The sequence below is a fragment of the Dipodomys ordii genome, unplaced genomic scaffold, assembly GCF_000151885.1.
Source record: "Dipodomys ordii isolate 6190 unplaced genomic scaffold, Dord_2.0 Scaffold193, whole genome shotgun sequence".
In the NCBI taxonomy this organism is placed as follows: Eukaryota; Metazoa; Chordata; class Mammalia; order Rodentia; family Heteromyidae; genus Dipodomys; species Dipodomys ordii.
Genome location: NW_012267409.1, coordinates 1,868,946 through 1,887,720, shown reverse-complemented (window position 1 = coordinate 1,887,720; position 18,775 = coordinate 1,868,946). Strand labels below are relative to the sequence as shown.

The 18,775-nt window shown below is 46.2% G+C and overlaps 1 protein-coding gene across 5 annotated transcripts in view; it reads left to right on the top strand.

The window, feature by feature from the left end:
- The first annotated feature begins 4,170 nt into the window (after positions 1-4,170).
- Nmnat3 (nicotinamide nucleotide adenylyltransferase 3) overlaps positions 4,171-18,775 on the top strand; it is a 49,800-nt gene continuing 35,195 nt past the window's right edge. For 3 of the 5 annotated variants that reach the window (XM_013034688.1, XM_013034687.1, XM_013034684.1), the window contains exons 1-3: positions 4,364-4,541; positions 4,816-4,888; positions 15,317-15,461. The gene's annotated coding sequence lies outside the window, so the exon portion shown is untranslated. Of the gene's footprint in view, positions 4,290-4,363; positions 4,542-4,815; positions 4,889-15,316; positions 15,462-16,292; positions 16,354-18,775 lie in introns of those variants that run through there. The other 2 variants (XM_013034685.1, XM_013034686.1) reach the window with 2 other exon arrangements.

Sequence of the window (18,775 nt, the reverse complement as noted above, 5' to 3'; positions counted from 1 at the left end):
ACAGAGGACTAAAAACTGGTTTTAGTAATAGGCAGACAGGATACTAATGTTGCACATCTGTAATTGTCATTACTCCAGAGGGGGAGACCTGAGGATCTTGGGTCAACAAAGCCAATCTAGGCTGGAAAAACAAAACACAAATTGCAAGATTCTACCTCCAATTAACCAGCAAAATAAATAGTACACACCAAAAAGCCAAAAGTGGAGCTGTATTGTAGCTCATATGGTAGTGTGCCAGCCATGAGTGAAGAAGCTAAGTGATAGTGTCTAGACACTGATTTCAAGGCCCAGTACCAGGACGAACAAAAAATAAATAAGTAGAAGAGTGCTGTGGTGACGTTTTTCAGCTCTAGTTATTATTTTAGGATCTGTAATGTGAATTTTTAAAAAAGTAACAACCTGTCTTTCACTCCAGATTGAACCCTACATTGCCTTATTTTGACAGAGGTTTCAGGGGAAAAAAAAAAAGCTGTAAGCCCTGTGCAGGGTACTTGGACTCTGCTAGGAGTTCTAAGGGACAAGGAAAGTTGGTAAAAGGAGAAGGTGATCCAGAGATAAACAGCTCAGACAGCCTTCAGGAGGGCTGGCTTGGAGATGGGAGGAGGCTAAGCATGATTTCCTACCAGTCTCCAGCTGTGAACTTTCTGCTATCTGCCTCTAAGGCCCAAGGCCATGCAAAGGGGTGGTCCCGGGGCCTGGCTGTATCTTCCCTCCTCCTGTGTATCTATCTCCTGGATTGACAGCTCCTTTATCCAATCCATGTGTTTTGGCTAAAGTCAAAAGCAAATAGACTTGCAAGTAAACAACAGGTGGGGAGGGGAAAAGACTGGCACAGAGGAATCAGGAAGGGAAGAGACTGTGAGGGGGTTGTAAGCCACAGTCCCACCAGGGGACTGCTGTGACTGTGGGTGAACACGCTATCAATGTCTTAGTTTCTGTGTTCATGCTTTAATTTATAAGGAGATGGATGTGAATATGGTCTGATGCCTGAATACAGCCATGTCAAGGCTTCAGTTTGTTTTAGACAGGATCTCCTGTTTCGTTTTGGTTTGGTTTTGGCTAAGACCAGCCTAGGATTGTGATCCCCCTTATTACTGTCTCCCAAGATTCCGAGACTATAGATATGTGATTCCACGCCTGGCTATTCTTAACTGTACCACTGCACAATATATTTTATGGCACATTTGAAAGCCTCTTCTGAAGCAGATTTGCAACTGCTTTTACCCACTCTATAGCAAGCATGAAGCGAGGCCTCTGCACCTTCAAAGAATAATGATTTTGTTAGAACAGCAAAGTGGCCTCAGTTTGGCCTTATGTTCTAGCAAAAGCTCATTGCTTAGCTGCATTTAACAATCCATGAAACATTTCTATTAACATTACTGTGTGAATCGTGTGCTTGCAGGATGAGTGAAAAAAAAAGTAAGAAACAGGATGACAAACTATGCAGAAAATGAAAATAAGTGAGATCTTAAATATTTGACTGAGGGCTCTATTTTCAGGTAATTTGTTACCATCTTGGACTCTTGCACAGCAGGCAGAGGCCACAGAACAGCGTTCTGAATCATTAAAATGACTACGAGAAGCTTTTATGTTTTTACTACTTTTCAACGAGTATGTTGGGCCTTTCAAGCTAACCCTTATTTAAATATTTAGCAGACATGGGGTCAAATGTAAAATTGTAAAATTCTCAAATGCTAAACGTGTAATTATGAATCGGATGATATAGTTGGATCACTTATCTGTGTTCCAACAGTTCTTTTTCCAGTGTGAGAGGAATCTGAGCTAGGTGAGTCAGAGTCTGAATTGTACAATGCTTTTTATCTTCGTGCTTCCTGATCCTATTTTTTTCATTCACGCCATTCAAGTTCTTCATTCACTTTTTCATTTAACAAATACTTTTCAGTACATACCAGACACCAGCACTGTTGTAGGTTTAGGGATATGTACCAAGAAGTAAGTGCATAAGAACACAACCCATTTGGACCTCACTTTTAAGGTAACAAACAAAAATAGACTCCAGTAGGGTGCCAACAGCTCATACTTTGTAATCCTAGCTAGTCAGGAGTTTGAAATCTGAGGATCTGTGTGTGTGTGTGTGCGTGTGTGTGTGTATAGATGGGGGAGGAGTACATGGGCTTGAGCTCAGGGTCTGGGCTTTAGCCATTAGCTTCTTCCCCTCAAAGGCATTCCATGTCTTGAGCCACAGCTCCACTTTCAGCTTTTTGGTGCATAATCAGAGATAAGAATCTCATGGACTTTCCTGCCCTGGCTGACTTCAAACACCGATTCTCAGATCTCAGCCTCCTGAGTAGCTAGGATTTACAGGCATGAGGCACCAAGGCCTGGCAGAATGGGTTCTTCTAAATGCAGAGGTTGACCCAGCCTGTTGTCCATCAGAGTCCACCCATCAGTTAGTCCCCCATAACATCCTCAGAACCCAGCCTATGACTGTCACTCTCCCCCAGATGCATTGATCCCTGCCCAGGGTGTCTCCCCACCAAGATTTACCCAAGCACTGAAGAACAGGTCTTGGCTCGTGTCTATGGTCAGGAATAGCTGGAAATGAGATGCAGGACAATTGCAAACTTGAACATTCTCTTGGATGGCTGTATTGTGTGCACACTCCAGTTTGCTCCATTAGGGAATCATCTTAGCAGAGCTGGTGGATCCTGACCTTCAGGACCTCTCTCCCTGAACGGCTCTGGTGAGTGCCAGGAGTTATGGAGGATTCTCCAGAAGCAGAGAAGCCAGACTGCTTTGGGGAAGCAAATTAGAGACTCAGATTACCCAAGATCTCAGAAGGTAAGGCCCAGGATCTCCAAGGTCCCAGGATTGAGTTGTGATGTCTTTCCTCATTCAAAAGAACTGTTCACTTGGCAGGCCTAATTCTGTTTCCTCTTTCTGAAAACCAGTGCTCATTCTCCATCATGTCCACAATGGTGTAAAGCTTTGGGCTCCAGAAAACCTTCATCCACTTCAATTTGAGGTCTTATACCTCTCACCAGGGCAGGGCTGGAAGACAGAGGTATAAATTTGTCTGGAAAGGGGACATGGGAAGAGAGTAAACCCTCATCCAACATGGCAGAGAGCCAATAGATAAATCAAGAAATTGCTTTGTCAGCTGATTTTGTTTCTAAGAGACAAGAGGTGACCACCAGAAGAGCTGAATAGAGGAACTTTGTAAAAAGGAACAAAAAGAAAATGGACCCTTGGGGCTGGGAAGGTGGCTCAATGGTAGAACGCTTGCCTTGCATGCATGAGGCCCTGGGTTCGATTCCTCAGCACCACATAAGCAAAAAGAAAAAAGCCGGAAGTGGCGCTGTGGCTCAAGTGGTAAAGCGCTAGCCTTGAGCTGAAGAGCTGAGGGACAGTGCCCAGGCCCAAAGTTCAGGCCCCACGACCGGACCCAAAAAAAGAAAATGGACTCTTGGTGGGTGGGTGGGGACAAGAGAGAGGGGCTTCTGTTTTATTTTAAGCGATACTTTTACTTTCTAAAAACTGCTCATTCAGCCAGGTGGCTCACACCTGTAATCCTAGCTACTCAGGAGGCCTGAGACCGGATGACTGAGGTTCAAAACCAGTCTGGGCAAGAAAATCCGTGAGGTTCCCCATCTCCAGTTAATCACAACAATATCCAGATGTGGAGCTGTGGCTCAAGTGGCAGGGGCTAGCCTTGAGCAAAAATAGCTCAAGGACAGTGCCCAGGCCCTGAGTTCAATTCCCAGGATAGGAACAAAAAGAAAGGGGAAAAAAACAAAACAAACCAACAAAACCCTGCTCAAGCATCACTTTGCTCTATTATTAGGTCTTTTCTTTTCTTTTAAAAAAGAAAAAAGTTAAAAAAAAATAACGAATGAAATATAAAAACAGGAGAAAATAAAAAAGCAAACTGGCCCACAATGCGAAGAGAGAGGCCTTGAAGGTGAGGATTCACTGAGCAGTTTAGGCCGGGGAGGGGCGGGACCTAAGAGAGGGCGTGGCTTACACGGGGGCGTGGTTTATCTCCTTAGGGCCACCCCCCCAGCGAGGGGTGGGGCGAGAGCAGAAGTGTCTCTCTGTGACTCCGCCCATCGACCGCGGAGCGCAAGGTCAAGCCCGCCCTAGACCCCGCCCCCTTACCCCCCCTCCACACACACCCCAAAGCGGGTTGGGGCGGGGTCGTCCCGCGGCTGCCGCGGGAGAGTAGCTCTGGGCGGTGTCTGCCATTACTTCCCGACTGAGGAGAATTCTCTGTGGTCCTGTCAGAATTCGGAAGGTGTCACTGACGGCCGAGGGCCACAGCGCTGCGGGTAAGCGCGGCCGGCCGCCGGCCCACGTGACTCCCGGCCGCGCGGGCCCACGTGACCCTTTCCCACCGCGCCGACCTGGCGCCGCGCGCGCCTGAGCGACAGGTGGCGGGGCCGGGCCTTCCCCTCCGCTCCCCTCCCGCCCGGCCGCGCATTCCCGGGGCTCCCGGGCCTGCAGGCACCGCCTGTAAAAACAAGTGCCCGGGGTGTAACCTTCACCGCGCGCCAGTACCGCGGGGTTCGTCAGTCAGTCAGGTGGGGAGACCTAACACGAGTACCTGACTAAGGCCCCCCCCACCCACGGTGTGAGAAGTGCGGGACAGGGTCCCCACAAACTGCAGGGGCTGTGCGTGCGGATCCAGGTTTGGGGCGGGGGGCGGGGAGGCGCGAGGGGTTGAGGCTTGTTGGAGGAAGGAGAAGTTGGTAGGGATGGCCAACTTGGGGTGGGGGTGGGGAGCCGGAGATGAGTGATGGTGGGGGGGGGACGGTGGAGAGCAAACTGCTTGACCTCGACTTTCCTTCTCTGTAGACTGGATCCTGTCCCTGCCCCGGGAGGTGGAAGTGTGGGAAAGTGAACAGCATCCGGCCAAGTGGACGGCAAGGTACCGGCGAAGGTGTGATGGGCGTTCTCAAAGGAGGCCTTATTGTCCTGGGGGCTGAACCCGCCATGCCTCCTGGCCTCTTGAGAAACTGCCTCCCCTCTCCAGACTCCTTTTTGTCCTCTGTGAAGTGAGGGCCTCTGAGTTGAACCCCAAATAGTCTGTTCTCTGAGGCAAGGGCTGGTTTATCCAGCTGAGATAGATAGATAGATAGATAGATAGATAGATAGATAGATATACACTCACACACATATATAAATATATATTATATATAGTATATGGAATATATTATAGACATGTATACATATATAATACAGTGTGTATTTGTGTGTGGTTGCTGGTAAGGGGCTTGAACTCAGAGCCAGGGTATTGTCTTTAGCTTTTTTTGTTCAAAGCTGGTGGTCTACCACTTGAGTTACTTTTTGCTTGTTTTGTTTTTTTCCTTCTTAAACTGGTCAATTGGAAATCAGAGTCTCACAGACTTTCCTGCCTAGGCTGGTTTCAAACTGCAGTTTCAAGATCTCAGTCCCCTAAGTGGCTAGGATTACAGGCATAAAAACCATAGGCACCTTAGCTACAAGGCCATTTTTGAAGCATTTCACTGGAGTTCACTTCCCCTTGCTGGGAAGATCCAGAGAGAATTCAGACACAGGCCTTGCCCTCCTGGAGCCTGTATTGATTGGGCCTAGTGGAGTAAAGGGAGATTCCACACTTCTTTGTCCCACCCCAAAACAGGGGTTCTGACCCTCTGTTCTTTCAGCGAAGGCCTCTCTGCTCAGTCCTAGTATACATTTTCTTTTTTTTTTTTTCCTGTTGGTCATGGGGCTGTCTGGGCCTGGGTGCTGTCCCTCAGCTCTTCAGCTCAAGGTTAGCGCCCTACCACTTGAGCCACAGTGCCACTTCAAGCTTTTTCTGTTTATGTGGTGCTGAGGAATCGAACCCAGGGCCTCATGCACGTGAGGCAAGCACTCTACCACCGAGCTACCTTCCCAGCCCCCTAGTATACATTTTTTTCCAAAAAGTTCCTCCTGGCACTTGCAGTTCCCCAGGCAACTGTTTCACACTCCTCCATGGAGGAGTGGCATTTGCTTCCTGAGTTTTTGGTGGCCTCAGTTCTTGATAGTCACCTTAAAAATAGTAGCTAGAAGACTCCTCAGAGGTAGCCCCTCTGCTGATATCTTGGTGAAGACCCCTTGGGCCCCTGGAGCCTCCGTGGACTTGGAAGAATGTTTTGGGCTTCAGTAAATAGGTGCCATCTGCTTGGTGTATTTTGTAGCTTCAATGGTCTTGGTGTCTTCGTGGCTCTGTTGGTATGGACTTGGGACTGGTATGTACTGAGGATTTGCTCCAGGAAAGTTGGCCAGGGCAGGCAGTGGTGGTAAAGGCAGAGTTGAGTAGCCTGGTACTATTTATAGGGAATCTCCAAAAAACAACTGATAAAAGGGTGCTGCTTCACTCTCAGACCACAGCAATGTGCCAGCCAAAGCAAGTAGGGAGGCTTCAGGTCCAGTGGTCACAGGCCTGGCGCTTCCTACCTGGGCACCCATCCTGGATAATTAATTCAGTTACCTCCAAGTCTGACAGGTGCTTGCTATATATAATTGACCCTGGAACAATATTCACCCTCACTCCTTCCTTCCCTCTCCCCCAAAGAACTAAACTAGGAATAATAATAGTGCCTCCCTCCCGTGGAGAGTTATTAGGGAGATTTTATGAGCTCCTGAAATGCATCCAGCGTGCCTGACATGCAGGAAGTTACTGTTAGTGCTGTTCCAATTTGCACTCCCTGTTCTGGGCAAAGGCTGGTGGGAGGCAATAGAAGGACAGGGTTGGTGTGTGTATGTGTGTGTGAAGGGGCTCGGGGGAGAAGGGAGGAATTGAAGACTGTGTTGGGTGATTAGTGGGGAGTTGGGTTATCTCTGGCAGTAGTTTTGCCAGAAAGTTCCAGTTTCCAGATGAGAGGACTGTGTAAGATAAAAGGCCACCACAGCCATACTGTATGGCCCAGATATTCAGAATGCTGAGGCCAGGGAAAACACAGCAAACATTGGAAAGGGGAGAATTGTCCTTTTTGGCTGGCTGGCTACTTACTTATATGTGTGGTAATTGCTTCAGACTGGTTTGGTTTTTTTTTTCCATGGCCTGGGAGCTCTAGAGTCCAATTTTGTAACTCCTGCATGTGGCAGAGTAAAAATGTATGTGTGCATGAGTGAAAGAAACTAGATGTTGTATGTGTTGAATATGCATTTTATTTTAAAGAAGTATGAGGGGTAGGGACATGACTCAAATGATAGAGCACTTGCCTAGCAAGCGTGAGGCCTCAAGTTCAAACAGTACTATCAATAACAAAATTTAAAACAAATGTTAAGGTATCTGAAGACAGAAAGAGAACTAGCATTTGTGAGCACTTTCTTTGGGCCATGCATTTTCAAGTAATATGTAATTGAGTAGTAAACCCCACAGGTCTGTAACAGACTGCCTGGCTGACCTCAGTGTAACACAGAGGTCCTCTGAAGCAGAATCTTTGCATCTGCAAAGTAGGAAGCACTGTACCTATTCAGGAGGGCTGTTCGGAGCATTCAGGAAGTGTTAGGCTCAATGCTCTATAGTAAGTCTCCAGTCCAAGCTAGCTGCTAGACCTGGTAGTGTGGCTCAAGTGGCAGAATATCTGCCTAGCAAGTGGAAGGCCTTGAGTTCAAACACTAGTGCCACCAAAAAAAAAAAAGAAGAAGAAAAAAAATACAATAATAGCCGGTGTCATTTTTATTATATTGATTCTATGACAGGGCAACTTAAGGCCACAGGCATGGTTGTGTGTGGCATGGATTCTGAACTTACTTGGGCCTGTCTAGTAACAAAGGCACTGTGCACATACTCTCTAGACAGTTGGCTTGGAGTGCAGTCAAGTTCATATGTGTTTCATTCATTTCTGAAAGCACTTGACTATGTGAAATCTTAAAAGGGGAAAAAAAAAACCTCTGCAAAATGATCATTTATATGCCTTTCAAGTTCAGGTATTTTATCATCTAGATAAATCTTCCATGCATCTCCTTAAGCCACTTTGAGCTACTGAAGCTCTTAAATAAAGTGGCTTGTCTTGACCAGTGTCTGTCTGTACTCATTTATCATTGTTCCTTAGGAAAGATGGACAGATCCTATTTTCCATGGCAGGCTTGGGACGGCAGGTCCCTGCCCTACTGTTTTAGCGAAGCAGCTGTGTATGATGGTGTTGAACAAACCACCATGGAGTCAACATTCCCTCATAGTCTGGCTGACCTGTGCGCCAAGCTTAGGAATTAGCAAAGCGACCTGTTGGTAGTATGAACCTGGGAGGTGGGCTTGGAGGAGATCTGAAGTTCCTTAAGGTGATGGGTTTGAGGGAAAGTGCCCGCATGAAAATGATATCGTAGCAAAACTAGGTAGGACCTGTATCTCCATATTCTTATTTCTGGCTTGAGCTACCCCTTAGCTGCAGTCCCTAGCACAGATGTTGAAGGAAAGCCTTCCTCCAACTTCCCCTGCTACCAGGAGCACCTGCCTAGGTCCTTCTCCAGCACGCCCTCCCCCCAAGTGCTCCCTCTCCTGTCAATGTCCCTCCACATACAGAATCCCATCATTCCAGCCTGGCGCCGGTGGCACATGCTTGTAATCCTAGCTACTCAGGAGGCTGAGATCTGAGGATATTGGTTCAAAGCTAGCCTGGGCAAGAAACTCCGAGAGACTCTTATCTCCAATAAACCACTCAGAAAACCAGAAGTGGTACTGTGGCTCAAGTGTTAGAGTTGAAGACTTCAGGGATAGTACCCAAGCCTAGAGTTCAAGCCCCAAAACTGACAATTAAAAAAAAATCCCATCATTCCAGCATGGTCTTGTGTGAGGATCCCAGAGGTCCTTCAGAGATACTTCATGCCCACCCAGTTCACTGATAACAGAGAGACAACACTGAGAGCCCTGTTTTACATAATCTTGATCTGAGCAGCCTTGGGAAACTCTCCATACCTGGAAAGTATTAGGTTTATTGTATTTGGCCAAGGCTGTGGACAAAATGCATGTCCCATCCCATCTGTCTTCCACGTAGACCTTGCTATAAGGGATAAGCTGCCTTCTTCCCCAGACCAAAGGAAGGAGGTTGGGGAAGTACAAGTCCCCTGCCCCCAGCTCTTCCTCCTGAGGTGAGTTTGACTGCCACTCACTGAGCAGATTGAGAAGGGCTGTATTCCCAGGGCAGCTTTAATAGGATTGTAATCATGTGGCTTGTGGCCCTCCAGTGGCTCTAGAAATCTGCCTACCATGAAGGCTAGCACCCAGAGGCAGAATTTATAACTCCTGAAAGTGCATGTTAAGTGGTGGGTATTTATGAAAGAGAGTGTAAATGTGTCCATCAGTCAACCTGGAACTTTTTTAGAGCTCCTAAGATGGTTTTTAAATTAGAGCCAGTCTTCTTCCTGACTTCCACTTCTGTCAGCCCCCTCCCTCCCCTTCCTCTTAGAAAAATAAAGTGTCAAGGCAGAATAGAACCCAGGTCAGAGTTGGGAACAGCCACACAGAAGAGAATTAGCTTATATCAGAATTAGACTGTGGGGCTTCATACCTTGGTTCTGCCCCTGTTCCTGGTTGCGATGTTCAATGACCAGCCTGATGAATAGGATTCATCCTAATAGAACCCCAACCATAGCCCTCAGCACTGGTCAAAGCAACAGATGCAGGACCACGCTGGATTTTGGTTCAGTGAGTGATAGGCAGAAGGTAGAGAGCGAGGGTCACTGTTATAATGTGGGGATCCAACCAGGCCAGGGGAAAGAGAAGGTGTGAAAGGCTTGAAGTTTCTCTGTGAACCAGTGATCATGAGGGCAGCATGTCTATTATATGAGTTAGTGTGTAGGAGTCTTCACTTGAAATGATTATTGACTTCTGTTTTCTTTTTCTTCTTCTGTGCTACTGGGGTTTGAACCCAGGACCTTGTACAAGTTTGACTGGCACTCTACCACTTGAACCATGCCTCTAGCCCTGTGTTTCACTGGTTAGTTTTAAAATATGATTTCACTTCCACCTGTGTGAGCATCTGACCTGCAGTCTGCCTACTTGAGGCTTTCCATGGCACTGGAACCATGGGCATACATCACCATATCCAGCTTCTCTCCTTCTCTCCACCATAACTCAACCAATAATTCTGAAATTTTAAAGATCAGAAGTAGATGTTTACCACTCAAACCCTGGCCCTAGTAAGCAAGCTGACTTTGCTTTTCATTCTCCATCTGGTCACGTTCTATGAAAGTATTGTTATGCTCTAGGCCGTTCTTATTTCTTTGTGTGTGTGTGTGAGAGAGAAAAAAAGTATGTCAGTGTCTATTACCCACTTTGTATTTTATAAGTAATCAAAGGACCAGAAGATGAAAGTAGAGAGATTGCCTGCCTCAGGTGTTGTTATAATGCCACTACTTCTGAGCTTCTGGGATTTTGCTTTAAGAAAATAATGTGAAATGTGCAAAGAGACACTGTAAGAAGGTATTTGCTCCTTCATTACTTATAATGATAGAAATGTAGCCATGACCAGAACACATGGTACAGATGGATGGTAAAATTACAGGATACCCAATGGATGGAATAATATACAGTACTGTAAACGGAAAGATGAGCAGCCTAATAAGCAGAACGCCATTACTCTGGATGCATTCAGGGAGACACTGCAAGGGGCCATCTCAGGCAAGAGTTGTTGGAACTATTTGCTTTTTCAAGCTTGTTATATTGTTTTATTCATTCATTCATCCATTCATTTTTGCTGGTTCTGGACTTGGGTGCTTTCCTAAGCAACTTTTGCTCAAGGCTAGCACTCTACCACTTGAGCCACAGCAACACTTCCAGCTTTTCCTGTGATTAACTGGTGATTAGAGAATCTAATCCTCAGATCTTAGCCTCCTGAGTAGCTAGGATGACAGGTATGAACCACCCCCACCTAGCTTTTTATATTGCTTTCATTATTCTATGCATTTTTTAAATCTTAAAGTAGATTTCAGTCTTTCCAGGAAGTTGCCATTTTTCTGGCCATCATTAGGCATAGGATTTCAGTTCAGCAGTCTTCAGAACAAATGGATGCAAGACTTGGAATAGAGAAGTTTATGGTAGATGGAACTGAACAGACAACAGGTTAGGAATCTGTGGAGAGCCTTGAACTGGAGAGTGGAGAGGGGAGAGAGGGAATTCAGAAAAGACTCATTATGCTAATCTCTCAGTGTTTGCTTATGTTTGAAAATTTATGTAATAGACAGTGTTTTTTTTTTTAATAAAAAGTGTGCTTTGGAAAAGAGGAACTGCTTTTCTGCCCTGACACAAGACTTCTCAACAAACAAACCTTCACGTCCCTGAGTATTTAATGTCTGATTTTCTGGCTCTGTTTTTCTGTTTATTGTGCAGAGAAAGCTTAATCTTGCTTCATTCTAAGCCGAAGATTGGAAGGAAAGCACGTCGCACTTGACTTTAGATTTGTGAGCTGTGGCTAGCAGAGGACAGGGGTGAAAGGCAGTTAAGGGTCTATATGTTGTGACCCCGTAGTTACTGGGACAAATGCCTCCTTGGGAGAGGAAGTCAGATGCCAGGCGTTGATTGTGGGTCTCTCAGCTTTCATTGAGCTGTTCACAGTCTGTCCCGACTTAAGTAAACAAGAAACAGTTTGATGAACCTTCTATGTCTGATCATTAACTATCCTTCTATAGACAGGTGGACTGGCGTATCCCCCACGGTGTCACAAAGAGAGAGCCATTGTATCTTGTTAGACATCTTTGCACAGTTATGTGCTACTTTGTAGGCATTACATTTGTTATTTCAGATCCCCACTGTATAATTTTGTTATTAAAAGAAAGAAACACTTTTTTTCCTTGGAAAATCCTGCGATCTCTCTGGTTTTACACAAAAGTTCTTTTTTTTTTTCTGTTCTAGCAATGGAACAAATAATCAGATTCCTTTTACTTTGTATATTTTCCTTATCAACATCACCAGCTGGAGCAGCTCTCTAAGTGTTATTCTTTCCTTATCTTCTCCAATAATACTGTCATGGAATTACTAAATCTGAAGACCTGTGTAGAGAATTTTTTTAGTAGAGACATCATTGCTAACCAAGGGGCCGTGCTTTGCAAGCCCTGATTCAGCTCTCAGAATACCGTCATATCTTCAGTAGAACTCTATCCTTTCCCTTAAGACTTTTCCTTATTAATATACACCCAGTGACTCCATAGTGGTATTTCCATCAATTCTGGAAAAATTAATTGTATTTGACCAGTGTAGCCACATAGGCATCGAGGTTGGTTTGGGGACTGTGAGGGGCTTTGAGATGAATCTGGGTATAAATCTGTTTGCAGAGGAAACATTTGCTTTTTTCTCTGCATAGTCCATTCCTAATTAACAAAGCTAAAGAGGTCACTGTTGATCAAAAATCAGTGAATATAAGATTATAGTCAAATTCTCAACTTTCTGGTGTCTGACCCACTGGTTTGTGACTTGATTGGGGTTCAGATACAGTAGGCCCTAGGATGTCATCCGTCTGGAATTGGCCATCAGCTACTTACCACCTGACTCCCAGTCATTGTCTCCGTCCCAGGAAAGAAGAGAGGTTTCCTGGGGCTGAGTCGGGAAGTACTAGTTGACCTTGACTAGATTGGCACCACAGTGGTGGAGATGTAGTCTTGGGAAGTGGGAGGGGGAGATGCCAGTGAGGGCCCTGTCTCACCAAATCCCCAGAGCAGTGGGCTCTGAACACCAAGCAGCCAGAACCACCTGGAAGGTTTGCTAAGCCCCAGATGGCTGGACTGCAGCCCTGATTTCTGACTGCATAGGTCTGGTGTGGGACCTAAGAATCTTGTACTTCTTACAAGTTTCTGGGTAAAGCTGATTTTGCTGTTCTTTGAAAGCTGCTCCTTTCTAAAACATGTTTTTCATCTGAGGTTGCACATTAGGGCTCCCTGTGGAGCTTTTAAAAACTATTGATGTCTTGATGCACCTTGTCATCCCTCTGATGGCCTGGAAGGCGCCGGATGTGGGATCTAGGCAGGGGCCATCTTAAGACTCCCCAGGCAGTTTTAATGTGGGCCTGAAATTGACAGCCAAGAACACATCCCACACTAGGACTTCTGCCTCTCGTCTCCTGATTTTCCCTTATATTTACCTCATTGTATATTTGTTTCATAAGAATATTTTTTCTTTACATCAAGAGTTTATTCCTGTAAATAGGTATATTATGAAAGTAAACTACATACCTCCTTCCTGAGAGAAACATTTTATAGACAATAAAGGGGACATATCTGTAAACACAATGTAATTACTTGTTACCATTTTTAGCTTTCCTGCACCCCATCCTGCACACCACAGCACACCTGCACACCTGCGCGCACGCGCACACACACGCACACACACACACACACACACACACACACACGGGGCTTGTAACATTCTCCCTTGTCAGATTCACAGCTCCTCTTACCCCCGCCCCAGCATATCCCCTAAAAGCACATCCTCAGTACACAGCCATGTCCCACACAGGATGCAGTGTAACCCTCTTCCATCACTTCCTCACTCCACCCCACACTCAGTTCACAGCGCCCCTCCCTCCCGGGACAGTCACTGCAGATCCCTGATGAGGCCCCCTGCCTGTGTAGGAAGAGGTATTCTGTACTCTGCTGGGGCCAACCTGACCACACGCTGGCCTGCTTTTCCCTCCAACCCCACTCAATGATGTGAGGTGTGAGGAAATAAGAACTAGTCACTCTTGGGGGAAGAGGTTATGATGGAGGTCTAGAGGCTGGACAGCATGCTAATCGCATCTATTATTTCCTGTAGAAATGAGCCACTGTGAACACTAGAGACCTTGGTGGATTTGGGTTGGGCTCCACAGAGTTCCTTCAGGCTTCTGTGATTGCTGCACTGTAGAGGTAGTGAGGAGAGAATGACCTGCCCCACTTGGTCCGAGGGAGCTTGCACTTGACCTGTGTTTCTCAGTATACAGGACAGGGCTGTAACGGCAAAGGTCCCCATCAGAAACAAGATCCTAATTCTGTACATGGTGTTGTGCAGACTAAAGTTAATATGCAGGATAGTATAGTTGTAGGATTTCAAAGACCTAAAAAGTGCCCAGCACATATTGTGTTAATTTTCAGCTGTTGTGATTATTAATCATTGATACTGACTTACATCTGGAATTTCTGTTGTTGTGTTGTGTCACAGGTGACATTGTAAACATGGAAAATAACTGTTTGTTTTGTTCTGTGTCTGACTTTCCTTCTTAGTTCCTTGAGAGCAGGCCACATATCTCTGACCCCAGCACTGAGCACAGGCACCTAGGGAAGATGGTTTACCCATGACACAGTTTCTTGATGAGCAAGTCATCCCAGTATCAGCACCCTTCAGCTCATCTGAGCTGCACTTTGGAAACAGCTGCAGACAGCACCTTCAAAGCATATGAGCACAGTTGGGCACCAATGACTTCATGTCTATAATCATAGCTACTCATGAGACTGAGATCTGAGGATGGCAGTTCAAAGCCAGCCCAGCCTGAAAAGGCTGTAAGACTCTTATCTCCACTGCACTACCAAAAAAAGGAAGTGGAACAGTGGCTCAAGTGGTAAAGTGCTAGCCTGGAGGAGCAAAAGAAGTTCAGAGTTCAGGGACAGCACCCAGGACTGGCATATCACACACACACACACACACGAAGTTCAGGGACAGCACCCAGGACTGGCATATCTCCACACACACACACATACACACACACACACACACACACAAAGTTCAGGGACAGCACCCAGGACTGGCATATCTCCACACACACACACACACACGAAGTTCAGGGACAGCACCCAGGACTGGCATATCTACACACACACACACACACACACGAAGTTCAGGGACAGCACCACACACACACACACGAAGTTCAGGGACAGCACCCAGGACTGGCATATCTACACACACACACACACACACACGAAGTTCAGGGACAGCACCCAGGACTGGACTGGCATACTCCCCCCCACACACACACGAAGTTCAAGGACAACACCCAGGACTGGCATACCCCTCACACACACGAAGTTCAAGGACAACACCCAGGACTGGCATCACACACACACAGAGCAGTGAGTACATCCTCATTTACACATGACTACCCATTAATGTCTCATGCCTATTCAAAAGGGCCGGAAGCTGCCAGTAGATCTGCAGCTCTGCAAGGGAGGGGAAACACCTTTTCCTTTTAGTCAGTGACCCAAGTCCATTGCTTCTCATCCTTAGCCAGTCCCACCAGCCACAGCCCTGCCCTGGTCTTGTTTAGGAGCCATCCCGCTGCCAGTTACTGAGGCTGGATTCCAATTATAATGCACCCAAAGCCTTGTGGTTGTTGCTTGCATACATCTGAGCTAGTGACATCTCCATCTTTTAACATCTTCCTAGGGGCAAGAAAAACAAGAACCAGTACCTGAGCGGTCCAGAGATCTGGTCATCCACAGCAACCCACTTTTCAAGGAGCTGCTCTTAGAGTCGTGATTCTACTGGCTGAGCTATTCCTGGGCTCTCTGCAATCTGGGCCAGGTTTTAGGTAAGTGGATCCCAGTGTACAGCACACCCTTCCAGAAGGCCCTGTCTGACACAGCCCCACAGCTTGCTTTTAATTTTTCAAACTCTTGGTATTTTATTGCAATGGTGCTTACTTCTTCCCTCCCTCTGTGGCTCGACACTTTAGTAATTTAAAAGTGCTGCTTCTCCTTCTTGGTTTAGAGAAGTAAAAATAATTATCATAGAAAATGGGTAATTCGCGGCTGCAGTGCTGGGCTGCTAATCAAAAAGTTGTAAATGGAAACATGAGCATATGTTTATCACTTCTGGAAATTAGAATGCAATTGAAAAAGCGGCTGTGGCCTCCAAGAGCAGGCATTATGGAAAGGAAGACAGACTTCATTGTTCGAGGGAGACCTGCCTGCTAATGAGGCTTTGAAGTTGTTGATGCCTCCAGAGTAGTGAATAAAGGAAGGCTTTCCCAGAGGGCCACAGCTTCTCAGGGGAGCCTTATGCAGTCACTCATGGTGGATCACTCCCTTGTGCCAGAGGCGTATTTAATCCTCTCATGATCAGTGCTTTCATGATCAAGTTCAGCCGTGTCAACATAGAGCCCAGGGCTCTTGCCATCTTGACCCACAGCCTCTCCTACTCCTCTGTGAACCTTGTACTATCTGAGAATGCTTGATGGCCTTTCATATTCCCAGGGACTGGCAAATACCGTTTCCTCTCTCCAGCTTATTTCCTGCCTATCTCCTGTTCATCCCTCCAAACTTGATAAACACCTTTGACTTTCTCCTGGATCCCCTCCTTAAACCTGGCCAGGCTGAGGGCTCTCTTCCACACACCCAGGCTCTGTTTCCATTTGTGCCAGCTCTTCATACCCTGGATGGTGATGTTCAGCTGGTCTTTCTGCCCTGTACAAGCACAAACAGGTAAACCTCCATGCAGAAATGTACCTTCTCTTTCTGTCTCCCTGACACACTGCCTGAGAACCAATAGATATTGTGTGATGCTTGTGGCATGAAGGTTTTATTCACGGCAGCCAAGGACTTTGAAAGGAATTTAGAATCTGTCTTTGAAAAGCACCAGTTATGACAGGGAGCCATCAGTAAAGATAAATCTCATGCATTCCATAGCCAACTGAGGTATTTAGGCTTTCAATGTCCATGTTTGTCTTTGTGCTTCAATTTGTGTGGAGCACCACGTAGGCCAGCCCAAGTCTTCAAGTCAAAGGCAGAATTCAGAGGAAAGACATAATAGACTTTCCGGCTTCAAATTCCATGTGCCTCTGTGCTGTAATTAGGACAGTGATGTGCTGTTCTACGTCTTCTTTTTGTGATATTATTAGAAGCACCAAAGGCCACACAGTCGCTTGCAGTATCCCAAGAAGGTCAGCCTTATATGAATGAGTCAGCTGTGAGCTCAGGAAGCAAGTTTCTCCCATTCATGCCCTTGCTGGGTAACCCACAGCCTCTCCCTTGGTGGGTTGGATTTCAAATGAGGGGTAGCCAGCCATGATGGGGCCTGGATGGAGGGGCTAGAAAATTGTCTTGGGAAGTGAAGATAAGGAAGAAAGCTGAGGGAGATTCACAGGTGGACAGGAAGTGGAAGGAGAGTGACTTGGTACCTCATGTACAGGTGATCTTAGGCAGGACTGATTTAGGAAAGCTGACCTGCTGAAAAATGGGCTCAGCTCCCATAAGTATTATGTGTCTGTGTGTGTGTGCGCACACTCACATGCATGTACACACGTTTCCACTTGCACACCAATACTGGGGCTTGAACTGGAGGACTGGGCACTGTTCCTGAGCATGTTTTGCTCAAGGCTAGCACCCTACCACTTGAACCACACCTGCACCTCTGACTTTTTGGTGTTTGATAGTCTCACAGACTTTTCTGCCGCAGCTTGCTTCGAGCCTTGCTCCTCAGAGCTCAGCCTCCTGTGTAGCAAGGATAGAGGCATAAGCCAACAGTGTCCAGCTCCATATGTACTTTATAACTTGTAGTTTCTTTTCTCTTTAATTGAATGGTTTTTAAAAATCATGTTTTTAAAAAAAATTATAATTACCATTGTGTTACTACATGATACACTAAGATATGTCAGAGTTTTTCCACTTGATTTTAAAAATAGAAAGTACCCTTGACTCCTATTTTGTTTGCAGGATGATCTCTTAGGTGCCATTTGATCCAAGCAAGTAATTTTTATAGAATGGAGTAAGAACAGAAAATGACAGAATAACACCAGTACGATGACATTTAGTAAACAACAATCCCATGAATTTCTGGCTCTCCTCCCTGTATGTATTGTTTCCCTTAGCATTTAGACTCTATATTGAAATACTGAGGGGGCTGGGAAGGTGGCTCAGTGGTAGAGTGCTTGCCTTGCATGCCTGAAGCCGTGGGTTCAATTCCTCAGTACCATATACACAGAAAAAGCCAGAAGTGGCACTGTGGCTCAAGTGGTAGAGTACTATCCTTGAGTAAAAAGAAGCCAAGGCCCTGAGTTCAAGCCCCAGGACTGGCCAAAAAAAGAAAAAAAAAAGAAAGAAATACCATGGGAGTGAGGCACTGTTGATGTATCAGAAATCTTTGTAAGTCTTCTCTTAAGCCAATGTGCCTTTCTGGTTAAGCACCTTGGTTGTATCTGCCCTTGGACTGGTAGAGTTACCCTGGAGGTTGTCTCCTGTCTGACGTGCAGAGCCGCATTTAGTTCTACGGTGACGCCCAGTGTCTCTGGAGAGGGGGAAAAAGGGATGGTGATTTATTGAATCTTAATCCCTCTCTCCAAGAGAAAGAAGCTGCAGGGCATCTGTTCGCTTTTGCTTTCAAAATTAAAAGTGGATTTAATTTGTAGAGTTTTACAATTTCACTTGAACCTTATGCAGTTGGGAGCCTGGGAATAGTCTTCCCCTAACAAGCTCCTCTTCAGCCCAGGGATAAGGATAAAATGCCATTGCCAAACCCTCCCTACTCCCCACCGGGCTGGGCTGCCTTGTTCACTTCCTGGTAGGCAAGACCATACCAGCCCACAGAGATGAAGGTATAACATCCTGTTGAAATGGCCAGTGTCAAGTATGGGACAGTTCTGCTCCTTACAGTGATTTAGCTTTGCTCAGCTTCTCCACCCACTTCTGGGTCTCCTTTGGGGGCACCCTCTGTCCCTGCCTCCCTAAATCATGGTGATTGATGGGGTTAGCTCTTCCACTGGCTCAGGTGCCTCATGCAGCCACGTGCCGAGTCTCTAGGTATCCACTTCTGGCTGGGCATTGGCTGATTGAGGGTGGACCCCAGAGCTAGAGGTTTCCTCCCTGTGTTGTCTCTGTTAGGTTTTTAAAAAGAGGTAGTCGAGTAAGA